Below are 20889 nucleotides of genomic sequence, written 5' to 3'. Positions count from 1 at the left end.
ACAATACACCGGTGAGTGCATTCCTCTACTTGGAGCTATAGAAGTAGACGTGATGTATGTAGGCCTGTCAGTTAAAGTGAAGCTGTTAGTGGTAGACGGGGAGGGACCTAGTCTGATTGGAAGGGACCTCCTAAAGAAAATCTGCCTCAATTGGGGGGAAATCATGCACATGAGAGTGATTGGAGACATCCTATCAAAGTATGCAGACGTTTTTAAGGATGAGCTTGGCACCCTCCGCGGCACAACGGTGAAGTTAACCGTGGACCCCAACGCAAAGCCACGTTTTTGCAAACCACGCACAGTGCCATACGCCATGAAGGCTAAGGTGGAAGCGGAGTTGGATAGGCTGCAGCGGTCAGGTGTTATTGAACCTGTGGAGTTCTCTGACTGGCCAGCCCCGATGTGCCTGTGCTGAAAGAGGATGGTGAGGTGCGGATATGTGGTGATTACAAAATGACAATTAACCAAACCTCACAACTTGACACTTATCCCCTGCCATGAGTTGAGGATTTGATCGCCACACTGGCAGGAGGACAAACTTTTACAAAGCTAGACATGAGTCACGCGTACCAACAGCTGCTGCTGGATGAGGATTCTAAACAATATGTGACCATCAACACCCACAAGGGACTGTTCAAGTACAACCGCCTGGTTTTCGGCGTCGGGTCCAGCCCATCCATTTTTCAATGCACCATGGACAACCTCCTGCAGAACATTCCCCATGTTGCTGTCTACCTAGACCTCATTTTGGTGACAGGTAAAACAGAAGAGGAGCAACTGCAGAACCTCGACCAGGTGCTAAAGAGAATGAAGGAGGCCGGGCTGCGTTTAAAATGCAGTAAATGTGTTTTCCAGGGGGTTAAGGGTGCACTCACACTAGGCCATCCGGCCGTGGCCGTTGGCCATTTTCACACCTAACCGTGCTCAACTGGCCCCATTGTTCTCTGGCTTGCACTCACACTAGGCCATCTGGCCGTGGCCGTTGGCCGTCGCAACTGTGGTAGTGTTGGCTCGTTCGTTCGCGAACAGGTTTGAATGAATGAGTCTTTAGGACAAACGAACCGAACCGGTTTCTCTCGTTCGTCTCGTTCACCATTTGATTCACCGGAAACTCGACTGAACGAACAAACGAGTTTCCGGTAGCACCAAGTGTCACCTACCTGGGTCACAGGATTTCCGCTCAGGGTCTTTCCCCCATGACAGAGAAGGTGAGGGCGATAAAGGAGGCTCCTTCTCCAAAGAATGTGGCAGAGCTCAGGTCATTCTTGGGCTTAGTGAACTATTATGGAAAGTTCTTGCCTGAACTCTCCACTGTGCTCGCCCCCCTTTATCAGCTGCTTCACAAAGACTGTTCCTGGAATTGGCAACAAGCTCAAGAGACAGCTTTCCAGCAGGTAAAGGAACTGTTGCACTCAGCAACACTACTCGTGCACTTTGACCCAGACAAAGAAGTTGTCTTATCCTGTGATGCATCACCCTACGGCGGGGGGGCGGTTCTCAGCAGAAAAGGGTTACTCTCAGCTAGAGAAAGAGGGGCTAGCTGTAGTTTTTGCTGTGAAACGGTTCCACCAGTACCTGTATGGTCGCCCATTTACCATTTTTACCGACCATAAGCCCTTGCTGGGCCTGTTTAGTGAGACTAAGGGTATTTCACCCATGGCGTCAGCAAGAGTGCAGCGCTGGGCATTAACTTTGTCAGCGTATCAGTATCACATTGTGTTTAAAGCAGGAAGTGAAAATGCAAATGCAGATGCGTTCAGCCGCCTTCCCCTCCCAGAGTCACCGAGCCAAACTAACCTACTTCCAGAGACTGTGTTTTTGTTAGACAGGCAGTCTGACTCTCCGGTGACAGCAAATCAAACAGTGGACTGAAAGAAACCCTGTGCTGTCACAAATACAGAGATGGCTGTTACAGGGCTGGCCAGTAACTGTTCAGCAGGAGGAGCTCAAGCCCTATGTCAAGCGTCAGCTGGAGCTAAGTGGGCTGGATGGCTGTATCCTCTGGGGCTCCAGGGTGATTATTCCACCTGCGGGACGGGCTCAGAGAACGGAAGTGCTGCATGAAGTTAACCCTGGGGTGTCGAGGATGAAGAGCCTCGCCAGGTCGTTTGTGTGGTGGCCTTGGAAGGACGGTGCTTTGGAAGAAAAGGTAAAAGCATGTTCACAGTGTCAAGTAACCAGAAGATGCCCGCACCTGCGCCTCTCCACCCATGGGAGTGGCCGGCACGTCCGTGGTCCAGGCTCTACCTGGATTTCGCTGGTCCGTTTATGGGTCACATGTTCCTGGTGCTGATGGACGCTCATTCAAAGTGGATGGAAGCACACACCATTTCAAATATCACAGCCCCAGTTACCACCGCCACGCTCAGAAGCATCTTTGCCACCCACGGGCTACCAGATACGGTTGTCAGTGACAACGGGCCCACTTTCACCAGTGAAGTTTTCAAAGAGATATATCCTGACTGCACCATACCATCCTGCTTCCAACGGTTTAGCAGAACGTGCTGTTGAGACACTGAAAGATGGACTGCGGAAAATGACAGGGCACACGCTGGAGACTAAGCTGGCACGTTTCTTATTCCAGTATCGGATTACTCCACACACAACCACTGGTTTGCCTCCAGCAGAGATGTTGCTGGGGAGAAAGCCCAAATCTCATCTGGACCTCCTTCGCCCGGATGTGGGAGCAAAAGTTGCCCGATCACAGGAGAACCAAAAAGTGAGACGGGACCAACATGCAAGAGAGCGACTTTTACAGCAGGGGGACTGTGTGTATGTCAAGAACTTTGCCAGTGGCTCAAAGTGGCTGCCAGGAGTTATTCACCGCCAGTCTGGTCCAGTTTCTTTTGTTGTTGACTTATTGGATGGCAGGCAGGTTCGCAGGCACCAAGATCGTGTGCGTGTCTGCACCGATGCAGAGGAGAATGGGTCTCAGAGTGTTTCGCACAAGGACAGTGTGAGCAGCTCTATGGACTGTGTTGCACCTGTGTGCATTGATGGACTGCTGCGGCCCCCGGATGGACTGTCTGAGCAAACTGCCTCACCTGCCCCTGCCGCTGCCCCAATTCCTCCCAGTGCAGCACAGTCTGTTACCCAGTCTATGGACTCTACTGTTGCACTAAGAAGGTCAGAGAGGCAACACAAGCCTCCAGAGAGACTGAACTGTTAAACAAAAAAAATAAAAGTGTTATGCCATACAGGTTGTTGTTGCCTGATGTGGGAAAGAAAATTGTTTTGCAATTCCAAATGTTGTTGATTGCCAAATGTTGTTGATTGCCAAATGTTGTTGATTGCCTGTTGTTGAAATTGTGAAGTTGGAATGTGATTTAAGTTGGTTTTAGTTCAATATAATTTCTGTACTTTATAAGGGGACATACATGCAATTTCAGTTTGTTTGGTTAACCGTATTCTAAGTGTTTACTTAAAGGGGGAGAAGTGTTATAGTCTGAATTAGTGTTGCACTCATTTATATCCTGCACCCCCGAAACCTTTGTGCTTATACCTTGGTACCCCGCCGTGTCAATGCACCATGGACAACCTCCTGCAGAACATTCCCCATGTTGCTGTCTACCTAGACCTCATTTTGGTGACAGGTAAAACAGAAGAGGAGCAACTGCAGAACCTCGACCAGGTGCTAAAGAGAATGAAGGAGGCCGGGCTGCGTTTAAAATGCAGTAAATGTGTTTTCCAGGGGGTTAAGGGTGCACTCACACTAGGCCATCCGGCCGTGGCCGTTGGCCATTTTCACACCTAACCGTGCTCAACTGGCCCCATTGTTCTCTGGCTTGCACTCACACTAGGCCATCTGGCCGTGGCCGTTGGCCGTCGCAACTGTGGTAGTGTTGGCTCGTTCGTTCGCGAACAGGTTTGAATGATGAATGTTGCACTCATTTATATCCTGCACCCCCGAAACCTTTGTGCTTATACCTTGGTACCCCGCCGTGTCGTTCTAGTGATTGCCCTGGCCCACAAAGCGAGGGGTTCGTTTTTAGAACCTGTCTGAAGAGGGAGGTCCCTTGAGGAAAGCCACACCTGCTGACCAACTCGATAAGCAGGAGCGGGAACTCTGCGACGGTCAGCGATTCGCCGGTTCTGCTCAGCAGAGCGGCACGCGCGTCCTTCCACACCCTGCGGCATCGGCGGAGATGGCGCTGAACCGAGGGAACAGAGATGTCTTCCTCCTGAGCGGGGAACAAGGGCGGCAGATAGCCCAGGGAGCACTCAAAAGGGGACATGCCAGTAGCTGCACTGGGCAATGAGTTGTGCGCATACTCAATCCAAGAGAGGTGTTCGCTCCATGCAGATGGGTTGCGCGCAACCACACAGCGCAGCGCGGTTCCCAGGTCCTGGTTCGCTCTCTCTGCCTGCCCGTTCGTCTGTGGATGGAAACCAGAAGACAGGCTGACTGAGGCCCCCAACGCCCGACAGAAGGCCTTCCAGACCTGAGAAATTAATTGGGGACCACGGTCAGAGACGAGGTCGGCAGGGATCCCGTGGAGGCGAACAACATGTTGTACAAGCAGCTGGGCGGTCTCAGAGGCAGTCGGGAGCTTGGGGAGGGCAATAAAGTGAGCAGCCTTGGAAAACCGGTCCACAACAGTGAGAATGACAGTGTGGCCATTAGAGGGGGGAAGACCGGTTACAAAATCAAGGCCAACGTGAGACCAGGGCCGACCCGGGATTGGGAGGGGACGTAGCAGGCCAGCAGCGGGTTGGTGGGAGGACTTGGCACGAGCACACACCGTGCAGGCATGGACGAACGACCGTGTGTCGGCGTCCATTGTTTGCCACCAAAAGTGCCGCTTCAGGAGGGACAGGGTGCGATTCACGCCAGGGTGACAGGCAAAGTGAGACGTATGACACCACAGCAGAACTTGGGAGCGAGCAGAGCTAGGGACAAAAAGGCGATTTGGGGGGCCGTTACCCGGATCCGGTTCAGAAGTTTGGGCCCTCCGGACAAGGGACTCAATCTCCCAGGTGACAGCCGCCACCTTGAGGCAGGAAGAAGAGAGGATGGTGTCCGGTGGAGCCGGCGAGTTCTCAGAGAAAAACTGACGAGAGAGGGCATCCGGCTTGATGTTCCGGGATCCCGGACGGTAGGCGAGGACGAAGTTGAACCGCCCAAAAAACCAGTAGGGCCGAGATCGTTTATTGGCCTGTGGCATGTGCCACCGCGACCACTGACATACCATGGCATATGCCGTTCTGGAACGGTAACTGCCGTTCTGAAACGGTAACTACCGTTCTGAAACGGTAACTGCCGTCGCGACCACTGACATACCATGGCATATGCCGTTCTGGAACGGTAACTACCATTCTGAAACGGTAACTACCGTTCTGAAACGGTAACTGCCGTCGCGACCACAGACATACCATGGCATATGCCGTTCTGGAACGGTAACTGCCATTCTGAAACGGTAACTACCGTTCTGAAACTGTAACTGCTGTCGCGACCACTGACATACCATGGCATATGCCGTTCTGGAACGGTAACTGCCGTTCTGAAACGGTAACTACCGTTCTGAAACGGTAATGCCATGGCATATGCCTTTCTGGAACGGTAACTGCCGTTCAGGTGGAACGGTAACTGCAGTTCCCAACAATGGTATGTGACACCAGCATAACTCCTCCGTATAATTTCAAGACAGGTATTGCCATAAATGTAAAGGTATATATATATGGTATTTATTGACACAATATCACAACATAACGCCGCAAATAAAGGGATTTACACGTTTCTCTCGTCCGTGCTGTTGTTAGGATATTTCCGATCTGTTTGTTGTTGCTTTTGTAATGACAGATGCTTTTGAAAACAGCCGGACTTGCTCCGGTGACGGTAGTTATAGTCTAGCCTTCTAGGTGGCCATAGAGCTATAGTCTATTGCTTTGTTCCAATATCCATACTATCCGCAGTCATTATACTTTATTTTAGTATGACTTCTTTTTTTGAGTACGTAGTGCGTTGCAATTAAGATCAGGGCGAAGGGAAGTGTAGTGAAAGGACCCGGATGGTATACTCAAAACGGTCAAACCGATGAGTGTGGATTGATGTACACCTTTCGTGCTCCACGGCAGCGATCTTAGCTACGTAGCTGAAGAGGCGGAGCCAGACTGAGCCAACGTCGGCGCATTTTCTTTAATAGGTCCATGCATTTTCCACGTATCCTGCATTAATGGAGTCATTTTGTAGTTTTAATAGCTTTATAACTACTATGTGTAAAGAGTTCACCGTTCAAAGCGAGATGTTTATTGCGGTTGCGATCGTAGTTTCCGGTTAGTGCACCAGAGCCAGGTCCCTATAGGGGTGGCACTGTAGGCTATGGCTAGACAGTCATCCATTTTTCCACTCGTGTTTTATCAAGATCTAGTTCTAGTAGCGTAGCCTATAATAAAGCCTACTGTATGACTGCTTCAGCTCATAACTATTCAATAGGCCAAATATTAAGTTTTGCATTTGTTCTTATTGGTGTTTAACCAAATAATTTAAGTAGGCCTATAGGTTCCTATCATTTAACCCTGATCCAGTGTCATAAACCTTTCTAGATCGACATGATCCAGTGGTATCATGGCATACAGGCCAAAAGTTTTTCCGCTGGCAAGCCAATTATGTTAATCGGAAGTTCCATTTCCTACTGGAACCACCGTTTTTCCGCTGGCATGCCACTCATGTAAAATGGTATTACCAGTTTCTACTGGCACCTACCGTTTTTCCGCTGGCATGCCACTCATGGAAAATGGTAATTACCAGTTTCTACTGGCACCTACCGTTTTTCCGCTGGCATGCCACTCATGTAAAATGGTATTACCAGTTTCTACTGGCACCTACCGTTTTTCCGCTGGCATGCCACTCATGGAAAATGGTAATTACCAGTTTCTACTGGCACCTACCGTTTTTCCGCTGGCATGCCACTCATGGAAAATGGTAATTACCAGTTTCTACTGGCACCTACCGTTTGCCAGTAGATATTCCTTTCCTGTGGTATTTGCCCGTTCATACACACATACCACTCATGATTCACAGCTACACAATCATTCTTATAAAAACGGTAGGTGCCAGTAGAAACTGGTAATTACCATTTTCCATGAGTGGCATGCCAGCGGAAAAACGGTAGATGCCAGTAGAAACTGGTAATACCATTTTACATGACCAGAACGGTAGTTACCATTTCAGAACGGCAGTTACCGTTCCAGAACGGCATATGCCATGGTATGTCAGTGGTCGCGACGGCAGTTACCGTTTCAGAACGGTAGTTACCGTTTCAGAACGGCAGTTACCGTTCCAGAACGGCATATGCCATGGTATGTCAGTGGTCGCGACGGCAGTTACCATTTCAGAACGGTAGTTACCGTTTCAGAATGGCAGTTACCGTTCCAGAATGGCAGTTACCGTTCCTGAACTGCATATGCCATGGTATGTCAGTGGTCGCGACGGCAGTTACCGTTTCAGAACGGCAGTTACCGTTCCAGAACGGCATATGCCATGATATGTCAGTAGTCGCGGTGGCACATGCCACAGGCCATTAAACGATCTCGGTGTCTATCCAAAAAACAGGGACCACTGGGCCTGGCGGGAGTTTAGGCGTTTTGCTGTCTGTAAGTAAGACAGATTCTTGTGGTCGGTCCAAACCACAAACGGCAGTTCCACCCCCTCCAGCCAGTGCCGCCACTCCTCCAATGCCAGCTTCACAGCAAGCAGCTCTCTGTTGCCAATGTCATAGTTGCGCTCAGCAGGTGATAGCCGGCGAGAGAAGAAGGCGCAGGGATGAATCTTCTCATCAACAGGAGCACGTTGGGACAGAACGGCCCCCACTCCAGTGTCAGAGGCATCGACTTCCACAATGAACTGCCTGGAGGTGTCAGGTTGGATCAGAATAGGGGCGGATGAGAATAGTCCTTTGAGCCTCGAAAAGGCAACATCCGCCTCTGGTGTCCAGGCATATGGGATTGCGGGAGAGGTGAGGCGAGTGAGAGGAGCTGCAACCCTGCTGTAGTCGCGGATGAACCTCCGGTAGAAATTGGCGAAACCGAGAAACTGCTGAAGCTTCTTGCGTGTCCCGGGAACGGTCCAGTCTGCCACCGCCTTGATCTTCTCTGGGCAGGTCCTCACCTGCCCGTTCTCAATGATGTAACCGAGGAAGGAAACAGAGGTTGCACTGAACTCGCATTTCTCAGCCTTTATATAGAGTTTATTCTCCAGCAGCCGCTGGAGAACTTGCCTCACATGATGGACGTGTTCCTCCTTGTTGCGGGAAAAAATGAGGATGTCGTCTATATAGACGAAGACAGAGCGGTTGAGGAAGTCCCGGAGGACGTCATTGACCAGGTTCTGGAACACAGCGGGGGCATTAGTTAGACCAAAAGGCATTAGAAGGTACTCGAAGTGACCGAGGGGGGTGTTAAAGGCAGTCTTCCACTCATCTCCCTTACGGATATGCACCAGGTGGTATGCATTGCGTAGGTCCAGTTTAGAAAAGATAGTGGCGCCCTGCAGAGGCTCGAACGCGGAACTGATGAGGGGCAAGGCATACTTATTTCTAACAGTAATGTTATTGAGACCACGGAAATCAATACAGGGGCGAAGAGACTTATCTTTCTTGGTAAAAAACCCTGCACCATCGGGAGAAGACGATGGCCTAATGAGGCCAGAAGAGAGCGAATCCTGAATATACCCCTCCATGGCCTCCCTTTCAGGGCGGGACAAGTTGTACAGGCGACTACTGGGCAAAGGGGCACCGGGGAGGAGCTCAATGGCGCAGTCATAGGGACGATGGGGAGGCAAGGAAAGTGCACGACACTTGCTGAACACCTCTCCAATGTCGTGATATTCAGGGGGTACTAAGGACAGGTCGGGGGGTTCCTTGGATGAGTGGACACCCCCCTCTACCGGGAACAGGGCAGATTTTAAGCAGGTCGAAAGACAAAAATCGCTCAAACTCACCACCTTGCCAGCAGACCAGTCGAACTGGGGATTGTGCTGCTTGAGCCAGGGGTGACCAAGGACCAGGGGAGTCAGAGGGGACAGGATAACAAAAAACTGAAGAGTCTCATGGTGGTTTCCCGAAACAATCAATTCCAGGGGCTTCGTTCGGTGAGTAATGCGGGCAAGGTGTTGGCCGTCCAAGGCATTTGCGTCTAAGGGAGAGGGGAGCTGTTCCAACGCAATGCCAACTCGGGAAGCAAACCCAGAATCAATAAAATTCTCATCAGCCCCAGAATCCACCATGGTGGACACCGAAAGGGGGTGGCCGAGGGACAGGAGAGTAGCATCCAGCAGGGTGCGTGAACCGTTGGGGACTGGGAAGGACGAGGTGTGACTCAACAGGGCCCCAACGTTCACTGCTGAGCCTCGTCTTTTGGCAGCGAGGGGCAGGCGGAGATGGAATGTCCGGGCAGTGCACAATACAGACAAACTCCGGTCCTTGCCTGGGTCAGTCGGGTGCGCCCCAGTTGCATGGGCTCCCCTTAAGATACTGCTCGTGGCACACGTTGGGGGAGAGCAGCTCTCGGTAGAAAAGAGGGACCAGAGAATGCTGAAGACATTGGGGCGGCTAGCCCTCTCCCTACGCCGCTCACGGAGGCGGTTATCCAGCCGGATGGAGAGGGAGAATACTTCCTCAAGGCTGTCTGCCTCATCCCTAGTAGCTAGCTCATCCTTAATTGGCTCATTAAGGCAGGAAAGAAAAAGACCTTGTAGTGACTGGTCGTTCCAACCCGAGTTGGCTGCCACAGTCCTAAACTCCACGGAAAATTCGGCTACACTGCGGGAGCCCTGTCGTAGGGACATAAGCCGCTTGGCGGCGTCCCCTCCCTCGACTGGGTGGTCGAAAACCCTCCTCATCACAGAAACAAATAAATCAAAGTTATCACCAGCTCGGGATCCACTGTCCCACAATGCAGATGCCCACGCTAGAGCATTTCCCTTAAGCAAACCAAAAACAAAAGCTATTCTTGACCTATCAGTTGGGTAGGTAAGAGGTTGCTGATCAAAAACTAAGGAACACTGGATTAAAAACGCCCTACATGTCCCCATGTCCCCAGCATAGCGCTCAGGAGCAGGAATGAAAGGCTCACGGGCCTGTGACGGCTGAGCCAGGGGAGCAGGAACAGGGGGTGGTACCGTTGACGACGGGGAAGCCGTGGGGTGGGAGACCAGTAAGTCCAGTTGGGCGCCGATCTGCGTGACCCGGGTAGAGAGGTCTTTAAAAGCCTCCATCATTTCCCGGAGAGCTTGGCTGTGTTCCCCAACCCGGGCGCCTTGAGTGGAGAGAGCTTGGCGGTAGGAGTCCATGTCCGCTGGGTCCATTGTTGGCCAGATCGTTCTGTTAGGTTAGCGTTAGCTGCTGGACCCAAGAGCAGAACACAGAGACAGGACAGGAGTTGAAGTGACGGTGAACAGGTTTATCTAGTTCAGCTAGGAGTGAAGCAGGAGGTTGGTTGGAGTGGGGCGTATCGGGCTGGAGGGAGTGAAGACTGCAGGCTGGAGGTGACGATCCAAAAACTATAGGTGAGAGAAACAAAGGTGAGGCACGAGAATTCCACAAGAGAGAACACTAGAGCGATACACTGGAGCCAGGAACGAGTAACTACCACGGTAACACGAAGTACGACCTGACGATGACTGCAGGGAAACCAGGTGTATTTGTAGGGGAGTTGATGAGACGATGCAGGCCAGGTGTGAGCAGTTGAGTGGCAGGCAAGGCAGAGACAGACAGGGGGCGTGGCCAACACAGGGGCAGAATACACAGCACCACAACAGTGGCCATGACACTAAGTTTTTACTTAATTTATTTGCCTTGTAGAATTCAGCAAGATTAAAAGTGCAAATACATCAATAATAATTGGGAATTACCGGTATACACAAGTTAACATTCTCTCTGTCTCTATCTGTATTTGTGTTTGTGAGAGTGAGAGAATGTGATTCTAAAAGGGGTGAGTGTGTTACGGACAATCTAGTGTGCTGGTAACTTCACTCATAAATCTATCTACAGATGCATTTAGACAAATACGATAAAATATCAATATAATATGTGCAACCTTTTATGTGTGGTTGTTCAAGACACACTGAAGGCATGATGCCACCATAGGTTTGCAGAGAACTATATACAATATGCACACTGAAGGCATGATGCCACCATAGGTTTGCAGAGAACTACATACAATATGCACACTGAAGGCATGATGACACCATAGGTTTGCAGAGAACTATATACAATATACACACTGAAGGTATGATGCCACCATAGGTATGCAGAGAACTATATACAAATACACACTGAAGGCATGATGGCACCATAGGTTTGCAGAGAACTATATACAATATATTTCATTTCCAATTTTTCTGAATTGGATCGTCGACTAAAAGGAACTTCTTTGAGAGACGAAACGGAATTGCGCACATTTGCAGCCATGTTGAAATCAGCAAGTGACTTGATCGAAGATATCCCTTTGCGCTCTTTGCTCAGTTACGTATTACGCAGGTACGTTAGGGCGAGTCCCAAATCCCCATTGAAAATGTATTGAAGGCTCAATTTCCGAAAAAAAAAGTTTTAACATTAGAGTCAACGGAGAAGGCTTGGGCGATTTTCCACGTCGATGAATTCGCCCATAGAGGCGGGACCATTTGAAACGCGACTTGAATCTGACGATTCTGATTGGACAATGACAGATAATAGGTCTAGAACACTGAAAACTATAGTTATTTTATTATAACTCTAGTTCTATGATTGTAGGCGTAGCCGTCTAGGCTTCGCCTTATGGGCTTGCCCACATTTCCCACGGTATCGTGTCTATATAACGCGGTGTATACCGTCGCTCATCCTCCACGCTTTTCATTCAGCATTTGGAGGGCACAGCAGGTGGGAACCTAGATGGCTACGCCTACAATCATAGAACTAGAGTTATAATAACATAACTATCGTTCTATTTCATGTAGGCTACGCCGTCTAGGCTTCGACCTTATGGGCGAAGGTGAAGCTGTGAGTGGAGCCCGATCAATGTACTCCTGCTGGACCCCAGTCAAAACGACTTAAGTCACCAGAGCACATTAAGACTCAAAAAGCAAAGGAAGTGTAAAACACAACAGCTTAATAAAAAACGAATTTCTCCTAGATCAAGCAAGGCAATGATCAAGAGAGAAAAAGTGAGTCTGTAAAGACTCCGGCTCTAATCCGTGCTTCATGGAACCCATGAAAAGGAAAAGAAAAACCAGAGCAACACGGTTTCCATTAGGTCCGCTACCACCGGGGGCGGAGCTATGGAATCCTGCTCTCCAATAAGTGGTCTCTCTCGGCCGTTTCTCATTTGAAAAAAAACGCTGCTTAGAGAGAGCACGGTCCCTGCTAGCGTCGCTATAACACACAAACAACTGTTGTGTGGAGCGGAACGCGGCCGAGCGATTCACGCCAATGCCCGAACCGGGCACAGGAGATGCAACTCCGCCTCCGCCTCAATAGAATGAGGCAGGGGGTGAAAAGCCTTAAGCACAATATCCCTCGACCGAAAATAACTATTAATGTTCTTCGGGAGGAACGCAGGATTAGGTCTGAGCAACGCGAAGGAGCCGTCTTCGTTTAGCAACAAGCAACTCGGGCTGACAGACAGAGCGGTTAGCTCACCGGCCCGCTTGGCAGAAACCAAGGCCAACAAGAGCACCGTCTTAAAGGACAGGGCATCCAAAGGGGCCTGAGAAAGAGGCTCGAAAGGATCCCTGGACAATCCGCGCAACACGGTGGGGAGATCCCAGCGTGGTGTAAGCACGCGTGAAAACAGGCCTAACCCGTCTTAACCAGTGGATGGCTGAAGATCAGTCCACCATCACAGCCTGCATGGCCAGCCGAAACGGCTGCCGCATAGACCTTGACAGTGGAGAAGACCAAACCTTTCTCCAATAAGTTCTGCTTCCCACTTCGCATTGAGATGGGACAGCGTGGTTCCTCTCACACCAATTAGAGAAGGCGCACCACTTCCCCACATAGAGGGAAGAAGTAGAAGGCGCACGAGCACTCTGAATAGTGTTGATAACCGTCTCAGGCAAACCTTTGCCTGCAGGATCAACCTCTCAGGAGCCAAACCAACAGCCGTCCCGAGACATCGGGCGGGTGGTGCACCGTCCCGTGGGCCTGTGAAAACGCATCCGGCCTGAACGGTACCGGCCACGGCGCCGACCGCGAGAGCGCGGCCGGCTCTGGAAACCACAGAGCTGATCGGTTCTCCGGGGCCACTAATATCAGGGACAGTCTCTCCTGTCTGACCCGTTCCAGAAGAGGAAGGATCAGCTGGAGCGGGGGAAACGCATACAAGAGAGCCCAAGGTGTTTGTGCCAACGCATCTACCCCCAACGGGGGGAGATCCCGAGGGCCGAGGGAGAACCACCACCTGCAGTGCGTGTTCTCCCTGGACGCGAATAGGTCCACCTGCGCCGTCCCGAACCTCTGCCAGATCAGTCTGACAATGTCGGGATGAAACCGCCACGCGTCTCGGCGGGGGCCGCCTCGAGACATGAGGTCCGCCCCAAAGCTCTGGGCGCCCGCGATATGCAGGGCTCTCAGACTGAGGAAATACTGATGAGCCCAAAGCCAGAGCTCGACCGCCTTTCGGTGGAGAGCAGGGGAGCGGACTCCTCCCTGTCTGTTGATGTACGCCGCCGCCGACACGCTGTCTGTCCTGAACATGGCGGCCGCGCACCAGGTGAAAGAAATGCAACAGCACTTTCCTCACAGCGTCGAGCTCCAACACATTTATGTGTGCTGCAGGGGGCGTGCGCCACTCGTCTCCGACCGAGTGAGAGAGGCACGTTCCTCCCCAACCCGTCAACGAGGCGTCCGTGAAGACCACCACGTAGGACGCCACCCTGCCCAGGGGAACACCCCTGAGAAGGGCGGAGGGTCTTTTCCAATATTCCAGGTCTGGCGACACCGAACGGGGAACGAGGAGCACCCTGAGCTTGTGTCGCCTGGGGTCAACCGTTGGCGAGCAAACCACCGCTGGATCTGCGCATAAAAAGCAGACCCAGGGGGACCACGGGGTGTGCAGCTGCCATCAGCCCTAACAGGCGCATGGTGGACAGTGCGGTCACGTTTCTGCGAACGCGAAAACGGGAGAGCGCCGACAGGATGGCGTCTCACCGAGGAGGCGAAAGCATCGCAGTCATGGTGGCAGAGTCTAGGCAAAGCCCCGAGTAGACTGTCTGCCGGCTGGGGAGCGGGGAGCTCTTCTCCCAGTTGATGGCAAAACCCAGGAAGGAGGGATGTTTTATCACCAACATGGTGTCCCTTCTCGCGGTCTCCTCTGAGTTGCTCAGAATAAGCAGGTCGTCTAGGTAGAAGAGAATCCTCTTTCCCTGACGCCTGAGCGGTTCCAACGCCCTCTCCACACACTTTGAGAAGGTGCGCAGAGCCAGGGAGTAGCCGAACGGCAGACACTGGTACTCGTACACCATCCCCATAAAGGCAAAGCGGAGAAACTTCCTGTGCGCCTGCCGAACAGGGAGGTGGAAGTAAGCATCCTTGAGATCCAGGGATGTGAACCAATCGCCCTCTCTCACACACCGGAACAATGCTCCGACAGTGAGCATTCTGAACTTCCTCGTGGCAACGAATCTGTTGAACACGCAAAGATCCAGAATAGGTATATTTTCCCTTGACTTCTTGGAAACCAGGAAGTAGCGGGAATAAAACCCTAGGTGAGACTCGTGGGGGGGAACGACAGTGATGGCCCCCTTCACCAAGAGACGTGCCACCTCTGCTGCCAGAGCCGTGCTCGCAGCCGGGTCCCGTAGCGTGGTCTCCACCAACCCCATAAAGCGTGGGGGACGACGCTTCAACTGTATGGGATGGCCCCATCTCAACGTGTTGTCCAACCACGATGGTAGAACGCACCGCCGACAATCTGTCTCTGGAGGCGGTCGGGGGGCAGCGGCTTTTCGTTAGGGCGCCATCCGGTGCCCGGACAGAGAAGCGCTGCCAGGGGAGGCTCCAGGCGGGGACGAGAGGCGGGGCCGGCATGGGAATCCCCTTGATGGCCGCCGCCTCACCCATGATCTCCAGAAGAGATCGGCCATCCGGCGCGGTTTCCCACGTTGGACGACTGTGACGGTTGTAACCCGGGAGCGGGAAAAACCGGTCACCGAAGACGTCGTCCATGGAGGCGTCGTCATCGTGTCGACGATGCCGTCGTCGTCGTTCAGATCAGGGCCGGCCCTGAACAGGTCGATGGCGTCAGCGGGGTCCACCGCAGGAGAAAAGAAGAGATGCCTGGAGAGGATCCCCTCTTCAGGCAGCTCCCGGCAGGCGACACAGGAGACGGGGGCCGCCATAGCAGCCGTGGCGTGGTCGGCGCCCAGGCACCGAAAGCACGCCAAGTGCCCGTCACCCGGTGCCAGGGAGACGGGACAGGAGGCGCATAGGGGTCCTGAAAAGGACCTAGCTCCAGGAGCGCTCTCAGGTGGCCCTGAAGAGGGCCGTTTGTCCAAGGCCTCGCCCGAGCCGCTGCCACCGGCTTGGGAGATCCGTTTTGTCGAAGTCATCTTAATGTATTCTCGATTTTCCGCTGATAAGCACAAGTGCTGAAAGAAAAGGGAGGTTGAGCGACGGTATACACCGTGTTAGATAGACATGATACCGTGGGAAATGTGGGTGGTGCCCACGCTGATTGGTGCATAGTTTGACATTTTCAGCGCGAGCAGGCGCGCACACGGGACAAGCCCATAAGGCGAAGCCTAGACGGCGTAGCCTACATGAAATAGAACTACTTTTGCCGTGATAGAATAAAAAAAAAAAAAATCCTCTTTCTCCCAGTTGGTAGTGCGTCGCCCAAATCGCCCCTATACACCATCCGCCCCTGGTTAGACGCATGACGTTTGTTATGCTACATCTGATGCATGATACTAGCGCGTATGTAGCTGTGTTTCTGGTACTGATCGGGAATAATGAGGCATAGACTATATCGTGCTTCGCCCTTTAACCTAATGGCGATAGCCTTAAAAGGCGAAGCCTATACGACATAGAACGATAGTTACGTATTGTAACTCTAGATTCTATGAGTATAGGCGCAGCCTTTTAAGTGTCGGCCTCATTGTCCTTTAAATAGCTGAAGAAAAGCTGTTTATTGGGAGCCGAACGTCCGCCGGCGCCCGCGTATATCTGCGAACTGCGGACGTAAATGAGGCCTGTGGACGTGATTGAGGGCCCCGCTGCTGGTGGGCGGAGATAACAAATTTCAGTGCTACGGCTCACGCCTATGGATAACCCAATAGCAATAGCCTTAAAAGGCTTCGCCTATACTCATAGAATCTAGAGTTACAATACGTAACTATCGTTTTGAAACTCCTGACAGTCTGAAATCAAAGGAAAAAAAAAGAACAATTCTGGTGGTGGGATCATTTGGCTCTAAACCTATTGGTTGCTCTCTGCTGATGTACATTCCAATCACATGTGCCGTTAACCGGGCTGTGCTTTTTTTTTTTTTTTTTTACAACTACATTTCATTGACAATAAGCAATACAACAACAGCCAGGGGGTACAGAAATGGCAGACATACAAAATACAGAGACAAAAAATACAAAATGCAGCATTAAATTAAATAAGAATATTATAAAGAGCACACACACTAAGTGTTTTAAAAGCACCCATTTCTAGAACATACAATATTCCCCATGTACTGCTTGGTTTCATTCTGAAACACAACAAAAAGCGGTTTCTGATTCGAGTATTTACATTTATGAATATGCCATTTAGCTAATAAAATAATAAGGTTTATAAAAAAATATTGGTTTGCTTGACTAGAGGTGTAATTGAAGAAACCAAACAAAACTTGGGGTCAATCAAACGAGTTATAAAAGTGCAAATATCTTTCCATAAATGAATTGAATGGGAACAGTTCCAAAATAAATGTGTCACATCTTCAGGGTACATATTACAAAATGAGCAATTGGCATCTATATCTAATTTAAATCTTTGCAAAAATAGTTTAGAGGGATAGTAACGGTGTATAATCTTAAAAGATACCTCTTTCATTTTGTTAGTGATCAAAAATGTAGATGGTAAAGTCCAGACTTTCTTCCAATTAAGGTCAGATACACAATTATTCCAGTAGGCAACTACATATGGGACAGAGACTATATCATTTTGGAACAATGCCAACAATTCCATAATTATTGTTACGTGTTGTTGGCTGTGCGTGATTGACTCTGGCTCTTTCCGATGACAAGAATAACAAGCGACCTGCGCGGTTGATTTTTTTTCCATTTCCTGGAACCATCTGGGTACGGAATCCGTAAAGGGACATGGGATAAAAAATTATCGTTTCTCATGAGCACGAGAAAGTATCTGGTGAGCACGAGAAAGTATCTCATGAGCCCGGGGAAATATCGTTATCGCATATCACTGGCAGTGTGTGTGTGTGTGTGTGTGTGTGTGTGTGTGTGTGTGTGTGTGTGTGTGTGTGTGTGTGTGTGCGAGCGATCGATCGATCGATGTCAGATCGTGCGTGTCAGTTTAGTGAAGTAATGAACGAGTCCGGTTGTGTATAAGAATAAAGTACCCAGCCTGTCAAGGATCGGTGGCCGCTTTATTCCAACCATATTCTGACCTATAGGATCAGATCCTCCCTCACACCCCACGCTGCAGAAAGACTCATCCATGCCTTCATCTCCTCCCGCCTTGATTATTGCAATTCACTCCTTGCTGGCATCTCCACCACCTCCATCAACAGACTTCAACTGGTCCAGAATGCAGCAGCCCGTCTCCTCACTCCCACAAAAGCGTGGCACCACATCACCCCAGTCCTCAAGAATCTCCACTGGCTCCCCATCTCACACCGGATCCACTACAATCTCCTGGTCCTCACCTACAAAGCCCTCCACCATTTGCCCCCCCCATATCTATTTGACCTTCTCTCCCTCTACCAACCCCCCCGGGCCCTCAGATCCTCCTCTGCCGGTCTCCTCTCCACCCACACATCAAAACTCCACAGCCTTGGTGACAAAGCCTTCTCCAGGGCAGCTCCCAGGCTCTGGAACTCCCTCCCCCAACATATTCGTGACTCTGAGTCCCTCACCATCTTCCAGTCCCGCCTCAAGACTCATCTCTTCTCCTCTGCCTACCCCTAGATCACTCACCAACCCTAGCCCCATCAACTCTGTAAAAAAAATAATCTTGTTTATCTATTGTTGTGGCCCTATGTAAAGCGCTTTGAGTGTGATAAAAGCGCTATATAAATTGAATCTATTATTATTATTGTTATTATTATAAGCAGACCCACTGTCGGTAAAAGTGAAGGGTGTTGCCCCCGAGAGAGCACCGGCCCTGGAGGGAATGTCTCCCCTGTGCTCCTCGGTCTGGGAGCCGACAGCAGGAAAGTGTAACTAACCATCTTGTAGTGTGAGGCGGAGCGCAAGAGAGTATACATTATCCAATCATTTGAGATAAAAATAAAGCACAACACACAAGCTAAAATCATTCAAATGAATGTGCTATATTTTTATCTCGCACTATTGGAGCGCCTCCAACTACGAGATGGTTAGTTGTTAGCTTATAGGTCGGAATATGGTCGGAATGAAGCGGCCACCGATTCTTGACAGGTTGGGTAGGCCTACTTTATTCCATGGGCGTAAGTTTGGTCTCAGGTTTGGTAAGGACACTTCACAGACGTAACCCCAAATCACTAGACTGCATCATGCTGAACAATAAATACTCTATTAAAATAATATCTAGATTTACATGTGCACTTATACACATTTAAAGTACACACACACACACGCACGCACGCACGCACACTGCCAGTGATATGCGTACGATACTTTCTTGTTTCTCCCAAAATCACTAGACAGCATCATGCTGAACAATCAATACTTTATTACAATAAAATCTATATTTACATGTGCACTAATTCACATTTAAAGTACACACACGCGCACCAGATACTTTCTCATGCTCGCGAGAACGTTATTATTATTTTTTTATCCTATGTCCCTTTACGGGTTCCGTACGTTCCATACCTAGAGGGTTCCAGAAAATCCAAGTAGGTCTATCTGCAGCCGGAGCCACTTGCCAATCACGCCCATTTGGTAATGTAGTAAGGTAAATGTAGTAAGGCTAATGTAGTAGGCTAAGGTAAAAGGGTAATGTAGTCACGATCTTGAGAAAGCCTAAAAAGAAAGGTCTAATTTACAGTCAAGGGAAATTGTTCTTACCTCCATTGTTAAAGGTTGGGTATGGGATTTGCGAAACGCCAGCAGATTTTGAAAATACACAACTCAAATGGTCCTACCCCCTCTCCTTCAACGCTTACTCTGACTCCACCCATTCCAAGTACATGGACGCGCAATCATGCACAAGCGCGAACACAGATGCCTGAGAGCGAGCCATTAGATAGTTAGCTAGCTCCAGTAGCTTCCGTAGGATAACAACAAACAGAAGCTCGATCTGGGTCAAAAGCTTTGAGTACGTGCAAGAAGGGGTGACGCGCGGGGGGGAGGGGGGGGAGTGCAGTACGCTGTTTGATTGACATACTTACTGTCCAATGCCACTCGGTGGGTCTGGTAATCATTGGCTTGAGTTTTTCGAGCCCTGCCTGTTCCACAGATGATTGACTTGTTTAATTTTCATGTCAGTAATTCTAACTCAGTTGCTGTAAGTGGGTTATGATAAGGATTTCAAGTAATTTTGCAAAAATGGCTAAATAAGAGAATTCCATACCCAACCTTTAATTTCCACTGAATATCAGCGGCGGCCATATTAGTTCTGGCATGCATGCTCGCGCGCACTGAAATATGCCCCAATCAACGTGGGCACCGCCCACATTCCCACGGCACCGTGCATATAAGGCGGCGCAAACCGCCGCCCATCCTCCACGCTATTCTTTCAGCATTTGGAGGGTACAGCAGGTGGGAAACTAGACGGCTATGCCTACAATCATAGAACTAGAGTTATAATAACATAACTATCGTTCTATTTCATGCAGGCGACGCCGTCTAGGCTTCGCCTTATGGGCTAAGGTGAAGCTGCGAGCGGAGCCCGATCAATGTACTCCTGCTGGACCCCAGTCAAGAAACTTCACGGGAGGGCAGGAGAGGTGAGACGAGTGAGAGGGGCTGCAACCCTGCTGTAATTACGGATGAACCTCCGGTAGAAATTTGCAAACCCAAGAAACTGCAGCAGAAACTGCAGCAGTTTCTTGGGCACACAAGACTCTAGCCGAGGATGTGCAAAACACAACAGCTTAATAAAAAACGAATTCCTCCTAGATCAAGCAAGGCGATGATCAGGAGAAAAAAGTGAGTCTGCAAAGACTCCGGCCCCAATCCGTCCTTAATGGAATCCATGAAAGTGAAGGGAAAAACCAGAGTAATACAGTTTCCATTAGGTCCGCTACCACCGGGGGCGGAGCTACGGAGTTCGACACTCCAATAAGGAGCTTCTCTCGTCCGTTTCTTATTTCTTTAAAAAACGGCGGGAGTGCCATACTGGCAGAAAAAAACAACTCGTCAAACGGCGAGCCAATAGGAACCTCTCTACTCCGCTTTCCATTTGAAAAATGGAGGGAGAGAAATACTGGCATTCAAGTCCAACTCGCCATCCGGCGAGAGGAATTTCAACGATGCAGTTTAAAAGAACATGCCTTCATTCCTAAGCCGTAGAAGGGGCACTGGATTCCAACACAGAGTTGCCGAGTGAGCCCCTGGGCCTGTCTAACATGTAGAAACGAACAAAGGGGCCGGGGGAAGACCAAGACAAAGCCGCGCAAATGACTTCCACGCCTCTGAGTGGAGCCGTTGAAGCGGCCACGCCATGTCTAGTGAGCTTTGACGCCCAATGGTGGCGCTAAGCCTTGCCGAGCGTAGGCTAAGCAAACACCCTCACATATCCAGGGAGGAAACCGCTGTTTAGAGAG

General features: G+C 50.3%; 1 pseudogene; it reads left to right on the top strand.

Annotated features, from left to right (window-relative positions):
- The first annotated feature begins 235 nt into the window (after positions 1-235).
- On the top strand, positions 236-3515 carry LOC115557295 (uncharacterized protein K02A2.6-like; annotated as a pseudogene).
- Positions 3516-20889: the final 17374 nt, after the last annotated feature.

Source organism: Gadus morhua, chromosome 13, assembly GCF_902167405.1.
Source record: "Gadus morhua chromosome 13, gadMor3.0, whole genome shotgun sequence".
Taxonomy (NCBI): Eukaryota; Metazoa; Chordata; class Actinopteri; order Gadiformes; family Gadidae; genus Gadus; species Gadus morhua.
This window is presented reverse-complemented; position numbering and strand designations above follow the sequence as displayed.